Genomic DNA, 14,071 nt, shown 5'->3' with positions numbered 1-14,071 from the left:
GGTGAGGCCTGCGCTGATGGTCAGGCGCATACAACGAAATGTTAATCTTAGATGCATAGATGCCTTTGGCACCACCCCAACAGACGTTCTTAGTATTATTAAGGGCTTATGTTCACTTTTTGACAGGACACGGCCCCTATCCTACATACTTCCACAGGATAGGTAGCCAACCAACACCTGAGTGTGTTTGTGGTGCCCCTATTGGGATGCCTGAACGTGCCTACAAAGTTCTACAACTGGTTGACTCGGTGTCTGCATTTCCTAAACTAATCTTTGAATAAATCTCCAGAGTTAAACCAGAGAACAGCCATACTCCTCAACAGGTGTGAGGAGTATCAAGCGGCAACACATTTGAAATAAACTTAAGTTATAACCTGGTGGGGATGGAATGGCGGTTTTCCCTTGACTACTGGAATTCCGTTTGCGAGGGACACCCGTCCACCTCCTTCACCAAACAAACAAAAGTGTGCATGGACAGAAATGAGGGCAAGTAGAAAGAGATGGTGGGGCTCCCCGGTCTATGGCGACATAGACGCGTGGGATGCCCTGGGGTGTTTCCAAAAGGCAGTTATTGCCTTCTTTCGAGTCCAAACCCAAAACTCCTACACAAAACTTGACAACTTGACCGGACATTCGCATCCATACAAACTAAGACAATCATTAATCAATTAGCGAAGGAGTGCATGCATTTTGTAGTTCTTTTTATGTATCAAAGCTTTTTGTATATGTAGATAGCGCAGAAGCGAATGTATGTTGTAGTATTGTATGTTGTAGAAGTAGTATTGTGTAGTATGTATGTGTGTAAATAAAGGGTGGTGGAGGGAAGAAAAAATTACCAAACACAGCAGTGGATCTCTAGTTAGTAGACAGACCACATCCTCGCGGTTAGGGACGGGCAACGCTCCCGGACATCCGAAGCGGCTAAGAGGCCGATGTTCAAATAGTAAATGTAATAAATAAAAGTTTCGTAGAGTAGAAGTACTGCTCAACGTAACATGTAGAATTGCTTAGTTTTTAGTACCCACTATTGTAAACTAGGCAGTGGGTAATGTATGTTACAAATAAATGTAAAAACAATAATGCCCCTATCTACTATCTAGCGAAACCACTGCCAAGGGTACGGGCTTGGAAACATTAGCTGGGAAAGAAGACCCTGTTGAGCTTGACTCTAGTCTGGCACTGTGAGGTGACATGAGAAGTGTACCATCAGTGGGAGATGGCAACATCGCCTGTGAAATACCACTACTTTCATTGTTTCTTTACTTACTTGATTAGGCGGAGGGTGTGCGTCATGGTATAACAACCCGGCGTCACGGTGTTCTCGAGCTAAGCATGTTAGGGTTGCGTTCGCGCCGCGGCTCCGTGTCCGTGCGCCACAGCGTGCGGTGTGTGTGGGTGCAAGCTTGCGCGTGCCGTGCGTCCCGTGTGCGTCGGCGCGTCCGCGTGTGCGGCGCAGTTTACTCCCTCGCGTGATCCGATTCGAGGACACTGCCAGGCGGGGAGTTTGACTGGGGCGGTACATCTGTCAAAGAATAACGCAGGTGTCCTAAGGCCAGCTCAGCGAGGACACAAACCTCGCGTAGAGCAAAAGGGCAAAAGCTGGCTTGACCCCGACGTTCAGTACGCATAGGAACTGCAAAAGCACGGCCTATCGATCCTTTTGGCTTGGAGAGTTTCCAGCAAGAGGTGTCAGAAAAGTTACTACAGGGATAACTGGCTTGTGGTGGCCTACCGTTCATAGCGACGTCGCTTTTTGATCCTTCGATGTTGGCTCTTCCTATCATTGCGAAGCAGAATTCGACAAGCGTTGGATTGTTCACCCACTAATAGGGAACGTGAGCTGGGTATAGACCGTCGTGAGACAGGTTAGTTTTACCCTATTGATGACTGTGTCGTTGCGATAGTAATCCTGCTCATTACGAGAGGAACCGCAGGTTCGGACATTTGGTACTCGGTAGAGCAGTTGCCACGCTGCGATCTGTTGAGACTCAGCCCTAGCTTGGGGGATTCGTCTTGTCGCGGGAGGAGACCCCCGCGACTGGGCGCCAGGGGAACGTGTGCCCTCTTGCTTATATTTTGTGTTTCGTACCTCTGGGCGTATCGGTTTGTGCGGTCGCGCCGCACCCAGGGCGCTGCATTGGGTGCGGCGGGCTTAGGCGTATCGGTTTGCGGGCCCCTTGCCGCTAGCGAGGGCGTTGCGATGGGTGCCGCCTCCGTGCGCGCGGGAGCGGCGGTGCAGGCGGCGGTGGCCGGGCGCGTAGTGATCTGCCGCGCTACAGCGTATCGCTTTGTCTGCCGGTAATGGGTGCCAGACGGGCGGTGTCGGTCCACTGGTCGGAGCGTCGCGTGGAGGCAGCGGTGGCGGGTGGGTGCCGTGCGGCGGTCGCGGTGGGTTTCCGCCGGCTCCAGCGACGAGTGGTAACATAGCGTACACAGCAGTACGGTGAACTACAATACCTTTAAACTATGAATGTGAAATAGAATATAGTAACACATGATGTTTTGTAAGAAAATAGACTTGGGATAGGGTGTGTCGTGGGCAAGTCCGCGGTGTGGTTAGTTTCGGTGGTGATAAGTCCGTAGGGGAGCGACGGTGTGTAGAGACTTTAGGCAGCTACACAAGAAACGTAATAGAAAAGAAACGCAGTACGATCGGCACATTTGTACGCGCATAAACGAAATCACAAAATAAACAAGGAAATGAATAAATAAACCAAATAAATAACATCCATAAAGACATAACAAATAGAAATAAATAAATAAATAAATAATGGTCGCAGGATACCGACGCATGTTACATACACAACGCATTCGCGCGCGCCCCCTCGTAGCCACGACATCGACTTCCACAATAAACATCCCAACACAGACGATACCGCCATCTGTGAAATACCCACGCCACTCACGTGTCTATTTCGTGTCGACACCATACCGCCATCTATCGGACGCAGACACAACGACATCGACAATGCGACCCACAGGCACAACAAAGCTATCTATGAGAATGTGACTAGACTACTTTCGTATACAGCCCAGAAACGATACCTCCAACTATAGGAATCCTACGAAACTACACCCACCATACAGCCGAAACACAGTATCTCCATGTATCCAAATATGACGAAACGACATGCAATACCGCCATCTACGAGAATCTGACAACACTACGTCCAGACACAATACCGCCATCTATTAGTCTCTCGAAACATCACTTTCTCCACTCCACTTCCAACGACGATACCGCCATCAATGAGACGCCAAGCCGACTATGACGTCGATGTCGCTCTCAGTGCCGACTTTACGACTCTAAGCAAAAAGCCTGCACCCTCTGTCCACCACAGGTGCCCCAAATCCAGTGGCCGTGCCATAACAAGTGGTCGACCGACAATCACTCCACCCACAGCCGTGCATGCGCCACCCCCACCGCCCACCTCGAAACTCCAGCGGATGAATGGCGGACTTTTCCCGCAATATTACGTTGCAGTTCACCCCTATATCTTCCACTTCACGAAGAGTGATATACCGTACGCCAAAATCTCGCTGTCTCTATATGATGGAAGAACTGCTAAAATAACGTTTCCTCGACCCGTCGTATCTAAAACGAGTATCCCATGGTTATTACCAGGGATCGGTGTGTGGTCTCATTTCCTGGGATATCAACATGAAATCATGTTTAACGTCCTGCAGTGAGAGACTGCAGTTCCGGGTGTCGTTGCTTATGCGGATGATCTCGCAATTATAGTGGATGGTGACACTCGCAATGTGATCGAAGACCGATCACGACTGGCTATTGGACTGTTAACCAACTGGTGTGAGAAGACTAAAATGTCTATTGCACCAAAAAAATCGCTATATATGCTCTTAAAAGGCAAGTTAAATAGGGACCCAACAGTCAGAATTAATGAGCAGGCATTGTCGCGACAGAGATATGCCCGTTACCTAGGGGTATATCTAGATGAGAATTGGAGTTTCATTCCGCATATTGAGCAAATAACGACAAAGTCCTTAGTTCTGTTCAATAAGATAATATCAATTGGACAAAGAAGGTTTCATATGCCGTCAAACGCAGTAAATATCTATCACAACAGTATATTGGCACCAATAGTAGGGCACGCATCCAGTGTGTGGGCCCACAGGCTACCTCTGGTGTGGCCTGCCGCTGCTGTCAGGCGAATACAGAGGAACGTTCGAGAAAAAATGCTAGACATTTGGTAGGACGAATGGGATGGGTCCAGTACAGGCCGTAGAGTCCATGGGTTTCTACCCACAGTAAGGAAATGACTAAAGAACAAGATAATGAAGCCCTCACAGGGCCTAGTACACTTCCTTACAGCCCACGCTCCCTACCCCACATACCTGCAAAATTAGCTAAATGGCCAACACCAGAGTGTGACTGTGGTGCCCACGCAGGATCACCAGAGCACACAGTGTTTGAGTGTCCAATATACGAACAGGCTGTCTCAGTTGAGAGACAGCTTCTGCAGACAAGGGATATAAATGATATACTAACAAATGGCGAATTGTTTAGCAATTTCGCAAAATTAGTGAATAAAATCTCAAGGGAGGCCCAGCGAGCCTACCTTGGGAGAGGGCAAATGCGCTTCAGATCTAATGCACAATTGTAAATATGTAAATACTACGTTTGTTTAAGTCTTTGAATTGTAGTAGCTAGTAGTTGTAGTTAGATCAGGATGGTGGTGGGGGGAATAAAAGAGTAGTATAAATGGAGTAGTTTCTTCTAGTAGCAGCGGCCCGCCCCCACGTGGCTAGGGACGGGCAACTCTCTGGCAAGATTCCAGAAAGGCTAAGAGGCCTATCATTCATATAGTGCACAATGCTGCGTAATAAGTAGATAGTGTGCATGCATTAATAAACCACTTCTGTAGTACTAATAGCAGAGATAGTTAGTCTTAATACACCCACTCAAAAGTGTCAGAAAGTGGGTTATGTATGTTTCACAAATTTGAAAAAAAAAATTGTCCCTGTACATGCTCTACGTTGGTGAACACAATGTGAACCCCACTTCACCCAGACACTCTATCACACAGTACACTCTGCCTGTAACAGACACAGCCACAGCACTAAAGCACTAGCATGGAACAACATGCAGTGCATCCTCTCCGCCACATAACACCATCCAAACTATGACAACCAGAACGTGACGTCCACTAATAAGTCAGAATGTCCCACTCCGCCCGCAAGCAACATTGCTCAAATCAGCCAACAACACCCACACATGTCCTACACAGTTGTGCACCCAACATCATCACAATACCTTGTACCACAACACAGACAATACCAGGAATGACACACACAGGTCTGCCACTCCCCTGGTAAAGGCATGCAACTGATGCACCATCTTACATCAGCCAAACGTGCATCCTGACTTGACATATCTGGCGTTGCTTGAGGCAGCCACCAACTATCCTCACTATGAACGAACCCTAGCCCCATACCCTGACCGTTAGCCCAAGATGTCCCTTTATCTGACCCAAGTTGTGCCTTAACCTAACCCAAGTTGTTCCTTAACCTAAACCAAGATGTGCTATAACCTAACCCAAGTTGTGTTTTAACCTAACCCAAGTTGTTCCTTAACGTAACCCAAGATGTGCCATAACCTAACCCAAGTTGTGCCTTAACCTAACCCACATTGTGCCTTAACCTAAAACACGTTGTGCCTGTATTTGTAATACGAATCGTTAATGTAGTGTTGCCTAACAGCAACCCTCCAACATAGTTCGCTACCGTCTACACCTTGCGAGTGTTGGTTACGTTGCAGATGCTCACACTGTCCACTGTAATACATACTGCAGCTGGACGTATATCGCCCTCCTGCATTCTCAAGCTGGTCGGTCAGGAGTTTGCGCGTTCAATGAACTGCGCAGCTGTTCACTGGCATTCGCATGCCGACGCAATCAGTGTACGTCGTGGTATGGCTTGTGTCCACTGTCCGCTGATGTCGTACGCCTCAGCCACACACTGTACTGAACATCGGTCTTTACGTACTGAATGATACACCGTGGCACGTGTGTGACAGTACAATGGCTGCGCCCAACAATGGCGAAACCCAAGTTCCATATATTGTGTACAATTATATTTGTCTTCTCTCCCCATTATAGCTAGAATGCACTGTGGTACGCCGTAGAGTCGTGTGAGCGGGGAACGGACGAATGGATTACGTGTCGCCCTGGATGGGGATCAGCGTGAGCCGTCTGTTGATGTAGTGACGCGTGAATTCCGATTTAGTCGTTTTACTCACACAACATGATACCATGGTGCACCGCATTCCACATCTGCGACATGCTACAGGGGCCGGTTGACAGTCAGTCGCGCAATGTACGTCGCATACGTGCGCGGGCCACCTTCCACGTGTTCTCTCGTCGTTCACACTTCGCTGCGTGTTTGTTGGCTGATGTAGCATGTCGTGACACACAACATACAGGCATGCAAGAATCGTTGAATTCGCAAGTGGTGATAGACGTCTACATTTGCTGCCGAAGATACGTAAATGATCTGGAAATCCGTTGTTGAGCGGTTGTTCATGCTGGAGGTGAATCGGGTTATAGCGACGATCGGTACAGCTACTAACCAGTTGTTTCAGCGATACCCGTCATACCCACAGACGTGAATGGCACCATGTGGGTATGAAGCGATATGTGGCAGAAGCTGAGTGGGACTGTACCCGGCCGGTGAGGGGGTGCCGCCCGGCGTGCTGGCCGCTCACTGCGTGGGCGCATGCGCTACAGCCAGCTGTTGGGGGCGCCCTGTGACAGGCGCGCCGGCCGACGGACGCGGCAGGCGACGCAGCTGCGCGCCGGCGCGCATGCGGCGCCGTGCGGCCAAAGACGGTTCTCCCGAGCCCGTTGCGAAGCGCGGTGGACATCTGCAGTGTGCTGGTCCGATTGAGGACTGTGTGCGTTGAGGATGCGCCGCCGCCTGGCACTCGGGTCCACGACGCCGCCTGTTGCTTGGTCCCCTCGACGGTTCTCGCTGGTGGTATGTATCGCAGTTGTGCGGACGTGTTGGCGCGTGTGCTGTGCTGGGAGAGATCGCTTCGGCACCCAAGTGGGGCTATGCCCTTCTGTGGCGCTGACGTTGGAGCTGTCTGGTCACCATTGGTGGCCGCGTGTTGTCTACCGCTGGCGACGCCACGACAGCACGCTCCCGGGCCTCTGTCGGCAGTGGCAAGCTCAGCTGGGAACACGGGTGTTCATGCTGAAAGCGTCTACTCGCCTGACTCCAGGCGATTGCGCCTTCATCGAACCTGACCAAGTACTTAGGACGGCGCTGCGCTCCGCCGGGACCTGAGAGGGTTTCGAGGTGTAGCGTGCAGGTCAGCTCTGCCTCCTCCTGTTTGCAGAACAATTGAGCGGACGCTTGCGTGTTCGCAGGGCCCCCGTGACACAATCCCAGGTGGCCGGCTCCTCAGCTCTAGTTAGCGATGCTCCCTGGTTGATCCTGCCAGTAGTCATATGCTTGTCTCAAATATTAAGCCATGCATGTCTCAGTACAAGCCGCATTAAGGTGAAACCACGAATGGCTCATTAAGTCAGTTATGGTTCCTTAGATCGTACCCACGTTACTTGGATAACTGTGGTTATTCTAGAGCTAATACATGCAATCAGAGTCCTGACCAGAGATGGAAGGGACGCTTTTATTAGATCAAAACCAATCGGTCGGCTCATCCAGTTGTTTCCCTTGGTGACTCTGAGTAACTTTGGGCTGATTGCACGGTCTCGTACTGGCGACGGGTCTTTCAAATGTCTGCCTTATCAACTGTCAATGGTAGGTTCTGCGCCTACCATGGTTGTAAAGGGTAACGGGGAATCAGGGTTCGATTCCAGAGAAAGAGCCTGAGAAATGGCTACCACATCCAAGGAAGGCAGCAGGCGCGCAAATTACCCACTCCCGGCATGGGGTGGTAGTGACGAAATATAACGATATGGGACTCATCCGAGGCCCCGTAATCGGAATGAGTACACTTTAAATCCTTTAACGAGTATCTGTTGGAGGGCTGCCAGTGGGGCGAGCCAAAGGCGTGCGACAGCATTGTGCACGCTCGTGCGTCCCGAGGTGGAATCCGTTGAAATCCTACCACGGAGGTCTTAATTGAGTGTCTCGGTGGGCCGGCACGTTTACTTTGAACAAATGAGAGCGCTTAAAGCAGTCAAGCCCACCTGAATCTAGGGACAGGGACAGCGGGAATCTCGTTAATCCATTCATGCGCGTCCATACATGCGCGTCCATAATTAGATGACGAGGCATTTGGCTGTATTAGCCGGCTTTATTCACGTTTGTGAATAATACAACTTAGTGTTACCTGCGGAGCAGGTTTACGAGATGTCACATAAACAAATACACTAACAAATAAACACAAACACAAGAATAAAGCAGGTATTGTCCCTGAGATGCCAGGCAGCAGCGAAAGGGTTGAGCTGATCCTAACCAACTCCAGTGCAGTTCATCGTTCGGCAGCGAGGGGCAGTCATGGTGTCAAAACGCCGCGCCACCATAATACTGCCCAATAGCACTCTTGTGCTGATTGTAGAAAGTTGTCCTCTGGTCACGCCCACTTCCTGGAGCGCTCTTGCGGATGCTGGAGACCAGACTCCACGCCAATTGATGGTTGCTGACGTGGTGGTGATATCTCGGACTGCCGGAAAAAGCTCTCGCACCTCTGCATGGACGGCCTGCTTGTCATAGATGGCGACCTTCTCCCTATGACAACGGGCGAGGTCGAGGCTATCGCCGATCACCTGGGCGTCAATAATATATGCTGTTTCGCCATGGACTGCGACGACATCAGGCTTCTTCAATCCTTCTGATGTCCGCAGGTGAGGCTCCAAAAGAACTTCATAGCCTCTCCGACGTAGGCCTCGCAGCAGATAGGACGCCACGGCGTCATGTCGGGCAATGCGGGCCCCGTCGCTCCTCCAACACTGCTGGATGACATGGTTGGCTGTCTCTGTGGTGTTGCAGCCTCCCCGGCACCTTGTGTCACCCTCCCGCCCACGTAGCAGCTGTGCCTGAGTAGGCAGGGCATTAATCTTAGCACGAAGGCAGGAGATATAGTCATGGCCTGTGACAAACTGCTGAATGTTAGACACCCAGCAGTGCTGCCCTGGTGTTTGGGCAGACTTCTGCAAAGCAGCGCCATCGACTGATGAGTGCAGCCACTCGGCCCAACACCAACCCAGTTGGTAGCTGGACCTAATAACGTCGCCATTCCATCGTAAGGCATTATCCACCTGATGGATTTATCGTCTGAGGGAATCCTGGGAGGTATCGTCAGCAGCCGTACCCAGTCCCTCCATCCTTGCAAGGCGCTTCCTCCGGAGTAGAGGACCCAGCCAGTGGGCTGCCGGGACCCCCAGGCCCCCATGAGAGACATGGACATGAAAGTACCCAACAGGGGTGTCGGCTGGCAGGTGGAGACAAGATCTAATGGCTTTGCACACGCAAACTTCCTTCCCAGGGCCAGGCCATGAAAAATGCCCAGCAGGATAACTAAGCAAAGGGAAAAGAGTCTTTGATGAGGTTTAAGTGGTGCCCTCCTGATGATGTCCAACTGTTTCTCGACCTCACGCTGAGAATGGAAAAGGCTGCGCCCACATGTGGTGAATTGCAGGCCTAAGTACTTAAGGGAATCTCCCATCACCAGCGCCGGTATGTTGTTATTAACTGCCCGAAAGAAGTCTGACTCGTCATCGTTAATCTTCTTCTCCTGACCTGATGCAACCACGGCGAGAGAGAAGCACTTCCTTGGGTTGATATCGAGACCGAGGTCACCCAGGGCTGCTGTAGCGATGGTGATTAGCTCCTGCAATCCATCCTTCGTCTCGGAGAACAGAAGAAGGCCATCCGCGAAAGCAGCAGCATTTATTCTTCGGCCGAGAATACGGGCACAACATGGTCAGGAAGAAGGAAAAGGAGGATGTCTATAGACATGTTGAAGAGGATGGGGGATAAAGGATCACCTTGCCGCACACCCCTCGAAGGTCGCACTAGACCTGATGACTTCCCAGCACCGCAGATAACCGTCGTGCCTGCCTCATAGCACCCCAGGATGTAGTCAATGAACTCGACCGGCAGACCATGGGCCCTCAGCACAGGACCTAGGGCACCATGGGCCAGCGAGTCTAAGGCCTTTGACACATCCAGCGATGCTACATACAGCGAGGTGGCAGTGTTCTGTGCCTGGGTCATCGCCAGATCCAGAAGAAAGCTGCTGTAAAGCATCCCATCCTGTGGGATGAAAGCACACTGTGACCATCCAAGGCACAGTGTCACATAAGGCGGCCAACCAGAACCTTGTGAAAGACCCTGGTTAGCACCGAACACACAGTGATAGGTCGGAAGTCAGCAGGGGAGAGTCATAATAACTCCCACCATTTACCCGCGCTTGCTTGAATTTCTTCACGTTGATATTCAGAGCACTGGGCAGAAATCACGTAGCGTCAAGACCCGCTAGGGCCATCACAATGCTTTGCTTAAATTAGACAGTCGGATTCACCCAGTCCATGCGAATTCAGAGTTGATTGTTCAACGGCGGCCGAAGAGAATCCGCGCACCCGCACGCCCCCGGAGGAGCGCGCTAAGGTGGACGTGGCCTCGCAGCAAGGAAGATCCGTGGGAGGCCGAGGCACGGGACCGAGCTCGGATCCTGCACGCAGGTTGAAGCACTGGGGCCCAAACGCCGCGTAGGGGTGCGCATCCAGCATTGCCGGCCAGCACGAGGCCGACCAACGGCGAGAGTAGACCGCCCGCGCTAAACGCCCGCACTTACCGGCTCCCCTACGGCACTCAAGGCCCGGCACGTTAGCGCTGACTCACTTACCGACCAAGCCCGACACGCCCAGATCATCAGAGACAATCCTTATCCCGAAACCCTTCTCCGCATCAGCCCTCCAGGGCCTTGCTGGAGTATTTCCTGCCACCACTAAGATCTGCACCGACGGCAGCTCCAGGCAGGCTCACGCCCAAACCCTTCTGCGCCCACCGCCACGACCCTCCTACTCGTCAGGGCTTCGCAGCCGGCCGCAAGGACCGGCCATGACTGCCAGACTGACGGCCGAGTATAGGCACGATGCTTCAGCGCCATCCATTTTCAGGGTTAGTTGCTTCGGCAGGTGAGTTGTTACACACTCCTTAGCTGATTCCGACTTCCATGGCCACCGTCCTGCTGTCTTAAGCAACCAACGCCTTTCATGGTTTCCCGTGAGCGTCGATTCGGGCGCCTTAACTCGTCGGGTGGTTCATCCCACAGCGCCAGTTCTGCTTACTGAAAGTTTCCCACTTGGCACTCCGATCCGAGTGGTTTGCTCGCGGCTTCAGCATATCAAGCAAGCCAGAGATCTCACCCATTTAAAGTTTGAGAATAGGTTGAGGTCGTTTCGGTCCCAAGGCCTCTAATTATTCGCTTTACAGGATGAGACTAGTTCGAGCCCCAGCTACCCTGAGAGAATCTTCGGAGGGAACCAGCTACTAGATGGTTCCATTAGTCTTTCGCCCCTATACCCACATGCGACGATCGATTTGCACGTCAGAATCGCTATGGACCTGCATCAGGTTTTCCCCTGACTTCGTCCTGGTCAGGCATAGTTCACCATCTTTCGGGTCCCAACGTGAACGCTCTAGGTGCGCCTCACCTCGCAATGAGGACGAGACGCCCTGGGAGTGCGGAGGTCGCCGCCCCGTGAAGGGCGGGGAAGCGCCATCCTCACTCGGTCTGCGCAAGGCGAGACATTCACTTTCATTACTCCTTTAGGTTTTGTACAGCCCAATGACCCAGGCACATGTTAGACTCCTTGGTCCGCATTTCAAGACGGGTCGTGAAATTGTCCAAAGCTGAAGCGCTGCTGACGGGAGCGATTATTCCGCCCTAGAGCATCCCGAGCCAACAGCAGCGTGGGTCTGTGGCTGGGCAAGATAGGTCTGTCATCCGGGAAGAACCGCGCGCACTTGCCAGGAGCCTGAGCGCTCAAAGGGGCGATCGACTCCTCCAGATATACCGCCGAGCAGCCAAGCAGGACACTGGGGCTCTGTCCAATTGTCCAACACCCACGGACCTACGCCCGCTGAAGGACAGGCTGCGCACCCGGGCCGTTGGCTGGCACCCAGCAAGTCGCGACGTCCTACTCGGGGAGAAGTGCGGCCAACTGCACACTGGAACGGCCCCACCCCACGGCGAGTGGAAAGGCAACCGGACACGACCCCGACGAGGATTGCTCCGCGCGGACGGCCGGCCGCATCTGCCGAGGGCGGGGGCCAATGGCCGGATGGGCGTGATCTCACCCGTTCGACCTATCGGACTTATCATGTTTCCCCAAAACGTGTTCACGTACTTTTGAACTCTTTCTTCAAAGTTCTTTTCAACTTTCCGTTACGGTGCTTGTTCGCCATCGGTCTCGTGGTCATATTTAGTCTCAGATGGAGTTTACCACCCACTTGGAGCTGCACTCTCGAGCAACCCGACTCAAAGGAGAGGTCACGTTGATGCTCGCACCGGCCGCTATGGGCTTGGCACACTCTATGGGCCGTGGCCTCATTCAAGTTGGGCTCGGCGCGAGTCGTCGGGGTAGTGGACACTCCCGAACACCACATGCCACGACAGGCGGCAGCCTGCAGGGTTCGGTGCTGGACTCTTCCCTGTTCGCTCGCCGCTACTGAGGAATCTTTGTTAGTTCCTTTTCCTCCGCTTAGTTATATGCTTAGATTCAACGGGTAGTCTCGCCTGCTCTGAGGTCGTTGTACGAGGTGTCGCACGCCACACCGCCAGCCGGCTGTGCACGCTACCGAGACACTACCGGTATGCGAACCCCCAGGCAACGGGCGCGCATCGCACGTTTCAGGAGACGCGGCCGGCCCCACAGGCGTCCACGACACTCCCAGGTCTCCGAAGCGGGGCAAACGCCGCGCGCTGTAGTATATGTAGCCGACCCTCAGCCAGACGTGGCCGGCAACGGAATCCATGGACCGCAATGTGTGTTCGAAACATCGATGTTCATGCGTCCTGCAGTTCACATGTCGACGCGCAATTTGCTGCGTACTTCATCGACCCACGAGCCGAGTGATCCACCGTCCTGGGTGATCTTTTTTTAGTTTTCACTGTCTCTTTCAAAACAGTTGCATAGGCGGGACTGAGGCGTTTGACGACCCCTGTTCCAGCGTTCTGTGTCCAACGGCCTCACAGCCGATGGGCGTCGTACGGCTCCACACCGGAGCGGACAGGCACTCGGGCGAAAGTCATTCAAAACCGGCGCTAGGCGCCAGGTGCCGCAGGCCAGCCGCTCCAGAGCTTCAGCGCTCGTACCACACAACATTTCCGTTAGTTTTGAGAAGCACGCGTGGTTCCGCAAGCGGAAGACTGCTGCCGTACAGGTAGCGTGTTGCGCGACACGACACGCACATCGAAAGACATGCAGTCTAGTCGGTAATGATCCTTCCGCAGGTTCACCTACGGAAACCTTGTTACGACTTTTACTTCCTCTAAATGATCAAGTTTGGTCATCTTTCCGGTAGCATCGGCAACGACAGAGTCGATGCCGCGTACCAGTCCAAAGATCTCACTAAATCATTCAATCGGTAGTAGCGACGGGCGGTGTGTACAAAGGGCAGGGACGTAATCAACGCGAGCTTATGACTCGCGCTTACAGGGAATTCCTCGTTCATGTGGAACAATTGCAAGCCCCAATCCCTAGCACGAAGGAGGTTCAGCGGGTTACCCCGACCTTTCGGCCTAGGAAGACACGCTGATTCCTTCAGTGTAGCGCGCGAACGGCCCAGAACATCTAAGGTCATCACAGACATGTTATTGCTCAATCTCGTGTGGCTAGAAGCCACCTGTCCCTCTAAGAAGAAAAGTAATCGCTGACAGCACAAAGGATGTCATGTGACTAGTTAGCAGGCTAGAGTCTCGTTCGTTATCGGAATTAACCAGACAAATCGCTCTACCAACTAAGAACGACCATGCACCACCACCCACCGAATCAAGAAAGAGCTATCAATGTGTCAATCCTTCCGGTGTCCGGGCCTGGTGAGATTTCCCGTGTTGAGTCAAATTAAGCCGCAG

The 14,071-nt window shown here is 52.5% G+C and overlaps 1 long non-coding RNA gene and 1 pseudogene across 1 annotated transcript in view; one reads left to right on the top strand and one right to left on the bottom strand.

Moving 5' to 3' along the window:
• LOC126175430 (uncharacterized) overlaps positions 1 to 13,846 on the top strand; it is a 96,486-nt gene extending 82,640 nt beyond the window's left edge. Inside the window, exon 2 of the long non-coding RNA XR_007535563.1 lies at positions 13,711 to 13,846. This is a non-coding gene — a long non-coding RNA (uncharacterized LOC126175430). The remainder of the gene's footprint in view (positions 1 to 13,710) is intronic.
• Positions 12,936 to 13,089, bottom strand: LOC126178467 (5.8S ribosomal RNA; annotated as a pseudogene).
• Positions 13,847 to 14,071: the final 225 nt, after the last annotated feature.

Source organism: Schistocerca cancellata, chromosome 3 (assembly GCF_023864275.1).
Source record: "Schistocerca cancellata isolate TAMUIC-IGC-003103 chromosome 3, iqSchCanc2.1, whole genome shotgun sequence".
NCBI lineage: Eukaryota > Metazoa > Arthropoda > Insecta > Orthoptera > Acrididae > Schistocerca > Schistocerca cancellata.
This window is presented reverse-complemented; position numbering and strand designations above follow the sequence as displayed.